This window comes from Dermacentor albipictus, chromosome 6 (genome assembly GCF_038994185.2).
Source record: "Dermacentor albipictus isolate Rhodes 1998 colony chromosome 6, USDA_Dalb.pri_finalv2, whole genome shotgun sequence".
Taxonomy (NCBI): Eukaryota; Metazoa; Arthropoda; class Arachnida; order Ixodida; family Ixodidae; genus Dermacentor; species Dermacentor albipictus.
In genome coordinates, this window is record NC_091826.1 from 115,514,148 (window position 1) to 115,523,870 (window position 9,723).

Sequence of the window (9,723 nt, forward strand, 5' to 3'; positions counted from 1 at the left end):
GCTTTGTCCGCATCGGCTCCCGTTTTTTGGGAAATTTCTGACCGGATGTTTTGCTTGTGGGTGCCTAATTTCATCGTCGACGGATTCGTGAAGTTGTGAGCTCCAACTGGATACCAGACTGTTGCCAGTGAGTGGACTTTTTCAAATTTTACGGCTCTTTTCACTTCGACCGCGTCGCCGGTGGACCATAAGTGTTCGTGGCAGGAAACAGCTCTCGGCCTTTTGGCCGCTCAGCGAGACCTCTTATGGAATATACAGTGCAAGGGGAGGAGCTACCACCCGACAATTTCCTCGAGGATTCCGGCTGGCAATTAGCTGGCCGAAGACACCATTTGACGAAATCGTCGAAAGACAGGCCGGGCAATGGTGCCAGGCCTAACGCGGTGGCCGGGCACAACGATCATGGCAGGACCGGAGCTGGTGTCAAGAGCCGCATTATTCGTCGTGGAAGAATGCCGCCGCTTCCCAGGGAGGACATCAAAATTGTGATCAGAGTGAGGGGTGGCCTGAATATATCCAAGATAGGCCCGACTGTGGTGGCTGATGCTATCAACACCGCTGCTTGCATCGAAGGTTCGAAGCGTGAAGCCGACACGATCTGTCCTAACTATCAACAGAATATAGTCGTGGTCAGTACTCCCGAGGAGGAGAACGCAACCAAATATGTTAGAATCAAGAATATTTTGGTGGCGGGTCGCCTGCACGAGGTAGCGGCATACCGCACCACACCACATGCTACGTGCAAAGGTGTAATACGAGACGTTGCCCGTTGTGACGGGCCAGAGGTGTTGCAGCGCAAGATTGTTAATGCAAGAAACCCCCTGGCGCTGGCAGCCAAGAGGATTAAGGACACCGGCACCGTCATAGTTGCCTTTGACGGATACCGGGTACCTAACTACGTCAGATATGACAATGCATTGGTCAGATGTACTTTATATCGTAAGCAGATCGACATCTGCTACGTTTGCGGACGGCTTGGCCATCGTGCCGACGTCTGTCCGACACCCAGCGAAGCCGTATGCAGAGGATGTGGAGCCTTGAACCCAGACGAGCAGCATCAGTGCACGCCTAAATGCAAGTTGTGCGGTGAGGGCCATCTCACGGCAGGAAAGGAATGCAGACAACGCTTTAAGATCCCATACGTCGTTCGACGTCGCCGAAAAGAACGAGCCAGAGCCGAAAGGAGCCGGATGAGAAGCCCTACCCCGGATTACCGCGGTGCTGAGCTCCAGTTCCCGGAGCTCGACCAGCATCGGTCCCAGCATACAGCCCCCGAGGGAGGTCGCCGTCACTCGAGATCGCGGTCTAGGGATCGTGACCATTCCTGGAGTTTATCCCGGAGCCATTCCCGTGGTCGCTCCAGGGGACGATCTGCTTCCATGGTTCGCTTCGAGCCCAGAAGCCGGTCCAGGTCAAGATCCAGAGCCCGGGGACATGATCATCAGCATCAGGTGGTCCACAAGGAGGGCCGCCCCACTTGGGCAGATCGGGTCCGTGGAGGACCATCAGAGTTGATGTCGAGGTCGCTGCCAGAGCATGATGATAGTTTGGAAAAAATCACGAGATTAGAGCGCGAGAACGCGGCCATGAGAGAGAACATTAGTAGGCTAATGGCTGAGATAGCAGAGATTAAGGGCGCTAGGAACTCGCAACCCACCGCTACCGTCAACGCGGAAATTCTGGAAGTCCCGATGGCCGAGGGTAGCGACGGGTCACGACCACCGAAGAAGAGGGCAATAGCTTGTGATCAGGAGAACGTGTCGCGTAAAGCTAAATCAGAGGTGCGCGAGATGCTAACCGCTCTCAGCGAAAGTCTGAAACAGTTAGGTGATAGGATCGCTGAGATGCAAAGCAAGATGACGACCTTAGAAGCAAACACCAACCAACGGTTGGCCAAAATGGAATCCTTTCTCGAGTTTGTGGTGGGCCCGGTAACGCCACTGAACCTGCCGATACGTCTTTCTGAACCAACAGCTAGCAACGTAGCCCCGATTCTAGCCCCACCTAGGGTCGGCGTTCAGCTCGTAAGAGATGGCTCCGCCCCTTGAGACATTCCGAATTTGGCAATGGAACTGTAGGGGCTTCTCTAGGAAGAAGGCTCCCCTACAGCAATATCTACGCAATTGTGAAAAGATGCCCCAGGTTATCTTATTACAGGAAACCCTCTCGCCTGGCATCTCGATGGCTGGGTTTTGCTCGGTCGCCGTGCAATCGGGAGGGAGGGGGTTATGTACTCTTGTTAGTAAGAAACTCACTCATGTGACACATGATCTCAAATTGGCTGGTAGTAATATTGAGTATACTATGGTAGAGGTCATACCTGGTAGGGTCAACCGAGGCAGCATATATGTTCTTAGCATATATAGTAGTCCCAACGAAAAAAGGCAAAGATTTAAGACTCTGCTCCGCAAGGCCATAGACATGGCAGGCTCAAGCCCTCTTATTGTCGCAGGGGACTTTAATGCCCCGTTTCATGTCTGGGGTTATAAATATGATACTAATAAGGGTAAGCATCTCTGGCAGAATGCCATGGATCTGGACCTGACGCTGATCACTAACCCTAACTTTCCTACCCGAATCGGGACATCCACGTGTAGAGACTCTACCCCTGATCTCATCTTCGTCAAGAACGTGACTGAGGCCAAATGGAACAACTTGGCTGAGAACCTTGGTGGTGACCACTATATTTGTGAGGCCCAGCTTCCTATTGTGGGTAAAAAACAGCGCGAATTCTCGTACACGGACTGGGATAAATTCCGCAAACTTCGGGAGGAGAGGCCTCCCTCAGATTCCCGACCTACTATTCGCAACTCCAGCAATTCATGCGACACCCAGCGGCAGTAGGGAGAAACGAAATACGGAGGTCCAGTCGCCGTGTGTGCCGTAGAGGCTGCTGTCGCGGACGGAAGAATGAAGCTGCTAGCAAAGAAAAAGCGAACGGCCAAGCAGTTCTGCTGTGTTCCTCGGTGCGTGCCAGCGAGATGGAAGGACAGCGATATTTCCGTTCACGCACTTCCCTCCGAGTGGAAAGGCTGAAGCCGCAGAACCAGGTGGATCGCTAACCTCCACATCGGCAAGGCTGTGACGCTTACAGTGACTGTTTGCTCACGGCATTTTGCACCGGATAATTTCTCCTTACCAGGTGAGACACTATTGTGAACTTGTGAACTCGATCCTAATGCATGACCATTGTGCGTGGCCATTATACATGTCGCTGTGTCACCTTATGTAAACACGTATCGCATTGCGGGCACTGGCGATTGGGCTATGCATTATTTGCTGCATATGTTAGCCGCAACGCGAAATTCGAGCACAGGTTCGAGACCTGTCACAGCGGTTTCTCCGAGGAACGTCTCTTCTGCACTCGTTAACCACATTGGCTGTAATTAGAGCTCATGTTCGACGCTTCACAGCGGTTTCTGCGAGCAACGTCACCTCTGCGCTCGTTGGCTACACCCGGCTTTTGATGCCCAGCACGTCTCGCGCAACGTTGCATAGCCTTGCACACTCAAACCGTGCTTCATTTCCTTGCAAATGTTTTTTTTATAAATATTGTGGCCTTGTTTCTGAGGTAAAAAGAAAAAAATTCTGGGTGCAGCCCATATTGAGGCACAATAAAGCATAAACAATTAATTTATTTTTTCAGATGTAGCATGTCAAAGACAGCGGCTGAAAAAAATGCAGTACCAACTGAAAACCTGCCAAGGACGTCATGTTATGATGAGAACAAGGATGCTCATATGAAAGAGCTTTCACTGGCAAGACTTCGCCGACGTGTGTATCGGTCAGCCAGAGTAAGTTAATTTGACTACATGGTGCAACACTTATATGCTTATGGTACATACACCATGTCTACAAGCATGCAATAGATGTCAACACCTTTTAATGCATTACAGAATGAATCAAGCAAAGAAACTGTTGCCTCCCCATTAGAAGCAAAGGTGTTGCCCCATGCACCTGTCAGCACGACCACCATGGTAAATTGGCTGCCTGCAACTTGTGCACACATTGCTTCACCACTAATTCCTTGGGATTAAACTCTGACATTGCAGGACGATCTCCCATCCCCTGACCGCAACAGCATGGACCAAATAAGTGACAAAGGAAATATGGTAATTTCTTTTTGTATATGTATGTGTTGTGGTAGCTGTCTTTACCTAGACGGTGGCATGCTTTCTGGATTTACATCGTAAAAGCATTGTAGCACGTGGTGTGTGATGGGTGCACATTAATTGCAACTTGTGCACGCATTGCTTAACCACTGGTTTCTTGAACTGAACTCTATCTGACATTGCAGCACGATTTCCCATCCCCTAACAGCATGGACCAAAGCCTTGCAAACACCATAAGGGACAAGGGCATAGCAAATATGGCAATTTATTTTTTCTATATATTTGTGATGTGGTAGCTGTCCTTACCTAGCCGGCAGCATGTTTTCTGGATTAACTTCGTGAAAGGATTGTGGTGTGTGATGGGTGCAAATTAACTGATGCAAAAAGCCTGGCTTTCCTACTTCCAACATTGAATTTAATACATTGACGTGCATTATACAAAAAGAAGCTGCATTTCGCGTCAGAATTGTCAGACATTACAACTCTTGCTTTTGTTTTGTGACAGGAATGTGCTTGCCAACCTGGCCTCCGGACATTAATGGCAGAGTACTCAAGAGAAGAAAAAGACGTGGCAAATTTCCTACTAGAAATGGCTTCACGGACAAGGCTTACAGAAAGCAAGGCTGCCCAAGTGACATCGGGTACTTTTCCACAGAAGTTTGTGAACATGATAAATAGTAGCAACGTAAATACATTCACAGGCCTGCCATCATTCGATGTTTTGAATGCTCGTGCGACGTGCTACACAAAAATTCATCCACTTTCAGGACGGCACCAGTTATGTGTAAAAACAATTGCATTGACATTGGTGAAATTGAAGCATATTTCCACTGCATTCTTGAGTCACCTTTTTAACTGTTCTCTAACTACATGTAGCAACATAATTGCAGAGACTGCTCAGTTGATGTGTGAAATTTTAAAAGTAACTGTGGCTGTGCCACCAAAAGATGAATTCGAGTGGCACGTTTGCATATTCGGCATTAGGTGATTCACCTGAAGTCGTGCCATGGCTGGCGATATTGCAAGTAGCCTGTATTGCATAGAGGCATTTGTGCGTGTGACCTTGGCTCCATCAAAGTGTGGCGGCCTTGAGAGTAAGTGCGGTCTTCTGTTTGGAAATCCAGCATTTTTTATGTCACTCAGCCACTTCATACTTTTCAGACACGGTCGTTGCCATGTGATCTACATGCTGCACTTGTTTGCATTGGCCAAACCTGCAGACTTCAACTTCAACACACTTTTTGTAAATTAGCAATGCACATTCTTTTGCAACTTGTATTCTTCATTGAAGTGCTGATTTACACTACGCATTCTGATGCAAGTTTTCATCTTATGGTATTCCGAGATATTTGCAGTTCACTTATGATCTGTGTGCATAGAGTTGTGGTTATTCTTCAATGGCTGTTTGTTGTCCCTTTCCTTACTTGTATTTTTTCACAAAATAAACCACATGCACTCAATATTTTGTTCACTGTACTTGCCTCATACGTTTTACTCAAGCCCATTTTTGTTGCACTTTTTAGCATATGAGGGTATATCTGGCCAAACAGAACATGAGAAGTAACATGGAACAGTGTCAAACCTGCATACGATGAGTATTTAAAAAGTTTGGTCACCAGAGTTGAGTACTCTGAAAGAATGGTTTGATTCAAATGACCCCAGCTGGTATATGTACCATAATTTATGCTTCTTCCCAGTTTGTTGAATACAGTGCAAATGGCTGTCCTGGGAAGCATAACTAAACCACTGGTAATACAACATGGGGAGACACTTGTGCAGACTTAACATCAGTCAATGATAATTATTGACCTCCAGAGAGCATATAGAGCTGTCCTTACTATCAACATATCAATAAATGGAAAGTAAGTGACATAAAAGTTTAACATGCACTTAAAGCACTTAACAAACACTTAAAGGGGCACTGAAACACTTCCGACTGATCATAGTTACCTCACTACAAAAGGACACCGCCTGCTGCAAAAATTTTTCGAATCATTGAACTGTAAGCGGAATTAGTAGTTATTGCACTGATGCATTGCTTTCTCCTTTCGCCTCAGCTAGTGTGCTGGAAGCTACACGGTGCACGGCAAGGTAGCAATGTCCTGGTCAAGTTTTTTTTTTTTTTTACACATTGCTACTTGTGGTTCAGGCATGTGTGGCACTCTCTAAACGCGAGATGGACGCCTGGAGCTACATCACTTACAGAGACCTATAAATACACACGGCTGTCTGATCGTCCTGCGAACAGAGCTTGTGGTGGTCGTGGTATCTATATTATGCGGCATGCCAGTTTCAGGGCCCCTTTAAGAAGGGCACTAACAAAGACAACAAAAGTTGGTTTCATGAGTTCTGCCTGAGTCGCCACTGATATCACGCAGTTGCTCGAGCACAAATTGTGAAACAATAACGTATGAGCCATAGGAAACGAACAGTCATGTCGGCAAAAAAAAAAGCAGGATATGTATCGTGATAGGTAACTTCAAGCGCCACAGCACAAGGTGAAGCTAAGTTGCAGTTCGGCACATAATAGGATCTCTTCTGCTTACAACGATGCACGCACATGAACATTTCACTTTACTACGATCTTTGCAATATGAACAGCATTGAAACGCAATGTAGAGATGAAACATTAAAGGGACAGACAACTACACCAAATGTTCCAGGATAAGGTGCCAGGAGAAACAGCCGAGATGTGCTTGCACTTTTGCGACAATCCAGCAGTGCACGAACACTTTGCCTCCACGATCGATGGGTCCCGGAATGCGTCGGCGATTCTCACCACAATCTCGTGCGGGTCCGCTGTCACGCCGGAGGTTTGCACACACGCGCGACCACTTCTACTTAATTACTCTTTGTACCACTGGTACCGACTAAAATGAGGTGCTCGGCGTCCACTACCCGTTCTCCCCCAACAAAACAGCGCGAATTAACATCGCAGTGCAACAAACTTAAAGTTTTCACCAAGGAAAGCGTACGCGGGGACCTCCGTAAAGCCACCATACTGCACAGTGTAGCCAGACCGGGCCAGGCTTCGCAGCGCCCCCTAATGTTGATTTGAGTTGCGAATAGAGCAATGGATGGTTCATGTTCAAGATGACGTTCGGCGTGCAACCTCTAAGGTCTGCACCAACCTTCCTGTTGAGAAAATGGACAGCAGGCTAGCCCATCTGTTAGAGGCCAAACAGTCCATTCTCAACAGATGGAAGTGTCAACGACTTAATCGTAGGCTACGCAAAAAGATATCTGAGTTAAACAAACACATTGAGGAGCATTGTGCAACCCTCTCTAAACAGCAGTGGGACGAGTTTTGCAATTCGATAGACGGCCAAATGCGCAATGGTAAAACATGGAACTTGCTTAAGCATCTGCTTAACGAGACCAATACTAAGTCTAATGAGAGGCATGTCATTGCTTGAACCATACATGAGGCTGCACGAATGACCTCTGAGGACGAACTAATCCGCACGCTTGCCAACAAATATCTCCCAGTCGGCTCAGGGCGGTCTCCTGTACATCTCGATTACCAGGGCCAGGCCAATTCCTACCTGGATGCAGAGTTTGGCGTTGAGGAGATTCGTAGGGTTCTACATGGACTCAATGGTAGATCCGCACCAGGGCCGGATGGCATCTCCAACAAGGCGTTGAGAAATCTGGATGAAAAATCAATCGCATACCTCACAGAGGACATTAACAAAATTTGGAGGAGTGGAACCGTCCCATTACCTTGGAAGACTGCCCTCGCAGTACTCATCCCCAAACCTGGAAAAACACCTAGCGTTGACAACTTGAGGCCCATCTCGCTTACATCCTGTGTGGGTAAGGTAGCGGAGCACGCGGTCCTGAATCGACTCTCCCGGTTCCTGGAGAATAACGACGTTTACCCCCATAGTATGATAGGATTCAGACCAGGCCTATCCACACAAGATACCATGAAACTGATTAAGAATCAAATCCTAGACAACGACTCTAGCGACACTCGAGCCATTTTGGGACTTGATCTTGAAAAGGCCTTCGACAGCGTTCTACATTCGCATATCCTAGCCTCGATATCTCGGCTCAATCTGGGTGAGAGATTTTATAACTACGTTAGATCGTTCCTCTCGGATAGGAAGGCTACCATCCGGGTGGCCGATCTCGAATCCCAATTGCTGGAACTTGGCGAGAGGGGCACCCCACAGGGGTCCGTCATTTCCCCCTGTTTATTCAATATAGCCATGGTTGACCTAAGCAGAAAGCTTCTCGAGATTGAAGGCATCAAACACACTATGTATGCTGACGATATAACTATATGGTGCACAGGAGGCAATGACGGTCAGGTTGAGGGAGCCTTACAGGAGGCAATAGACACTATTGAAACCTATCTCGAACCCACCGGTCTCAGATGCTCCCCCTTGAAGTCCGAACTTTTGTTGTATAGTCCCAAGAAACGCGGTCCAAGGCCCAAGGGATGGACATCGTTAGAAGACAAAGATATTAACTTATGTACAAAAACCGGTTGTCGTATACCCAAAGTCGATTCAATCAAGGTCTTGGGCATGATCGTTGAGTCAGGGGGTACAAATGGCAAGACTATACGCAAGCTAATTGCTAAAACTGAAAGTGCTGTTCGTTTAGTTCGGAGAGTATCAAATCGGCATCATGGACTCAAGGAGGATAACCTCATTCGACTAATGCATGCCTTCGTTCTGTGCCACTTTAGATACGTGGCAGCCATGCATCGATGGAAACGGGCAGAGAGGGATAAACTGAATGCACAGCTTAGGAAGATTACCAAACGGGTTCTCGGGTTACCCGTATACACTTGTACAGAGCGATTACTGCAGCTTGGCATTCATAACACTCTTGAAGAGATCGCAGAGGCCCAGGAGCGTGCACAGCTATCTCGCCTCACAACAACGAAGGCAGGGAGATCTATCTTGCAGGAACTCGGATATCACCCCGATAGAGTAGCAGAGGAGTTCTCTGACGTTCCTCCGTCGATTCGTGAGAACATTACGGTCGCGCCAATACCTAGGAACATGCACCCCGATCATAATCGCGGTAGAAGGAGGGCAAGGGCGGCCAACCTCCTTAGGCAAATACACAGTGATCAGCGACAGGTCAGCTTTGTGGATGCCGCTTCTTGCAAGGGACGTCAGGCGTTCACCATCGTCACTGTTGATGGTCGCCAAGGAATCACCAATGCTGCCTCGGTTCGGACGAGGGACTCCAAAATAGCTGAACAAATGGCTATTGCACTAGCCCTGCTGGATAGCTCACGGGATGCCATCTATAGTGATTCACGATCTGCAGTCAGAGCATTTGAAAAAGCCACCATTTCAAAACAGGCCCTCAGACTTATTGGGGGCAAGGCAATCACGCACCACTTCATTTATTGGTTTTCGGCACATCAGGGCCAGATAAAGGGTGCTCCTCCCAACCTCAACGAGTCGGCTCACGGGGCTGCGCGTGAACTTGCCCACCGCGCTACCCTCGACCAATCGGAAGCCGACTCACTAGAGAACAGGGACACGCCCTCCACCTACAACGAGATAACTAAACACTACTATCTCAGCCGCAGAACCTACTTTGTTCCTCATCCGCGCCTCAATAGAGCTCAAGCATTAACGCT

General features: G+C 48.1%; 1 long non-coding RNA gene across 1 annotated transcript; it reads left to right on the top strand.

The window, feature by feature from the left end:
* The first annotated feature begins 3,122 nt into the window (after nt 1–3,122).
* On the top strand, nt 3,123–4,241 carry LOC135908305 (uncharacterized). The gene is made up of 3 exons (XR_010566280.2): nt 3,123–3,142; nt 3,647–3,794; nt 3,897–4,241. It is a non-coding gene; the product is annotated as an uncharacterized lncRNA (long non-coding RNA).
* Nucleotides 4,242–9,723: the final 5,482 nt, after the last annotated feature.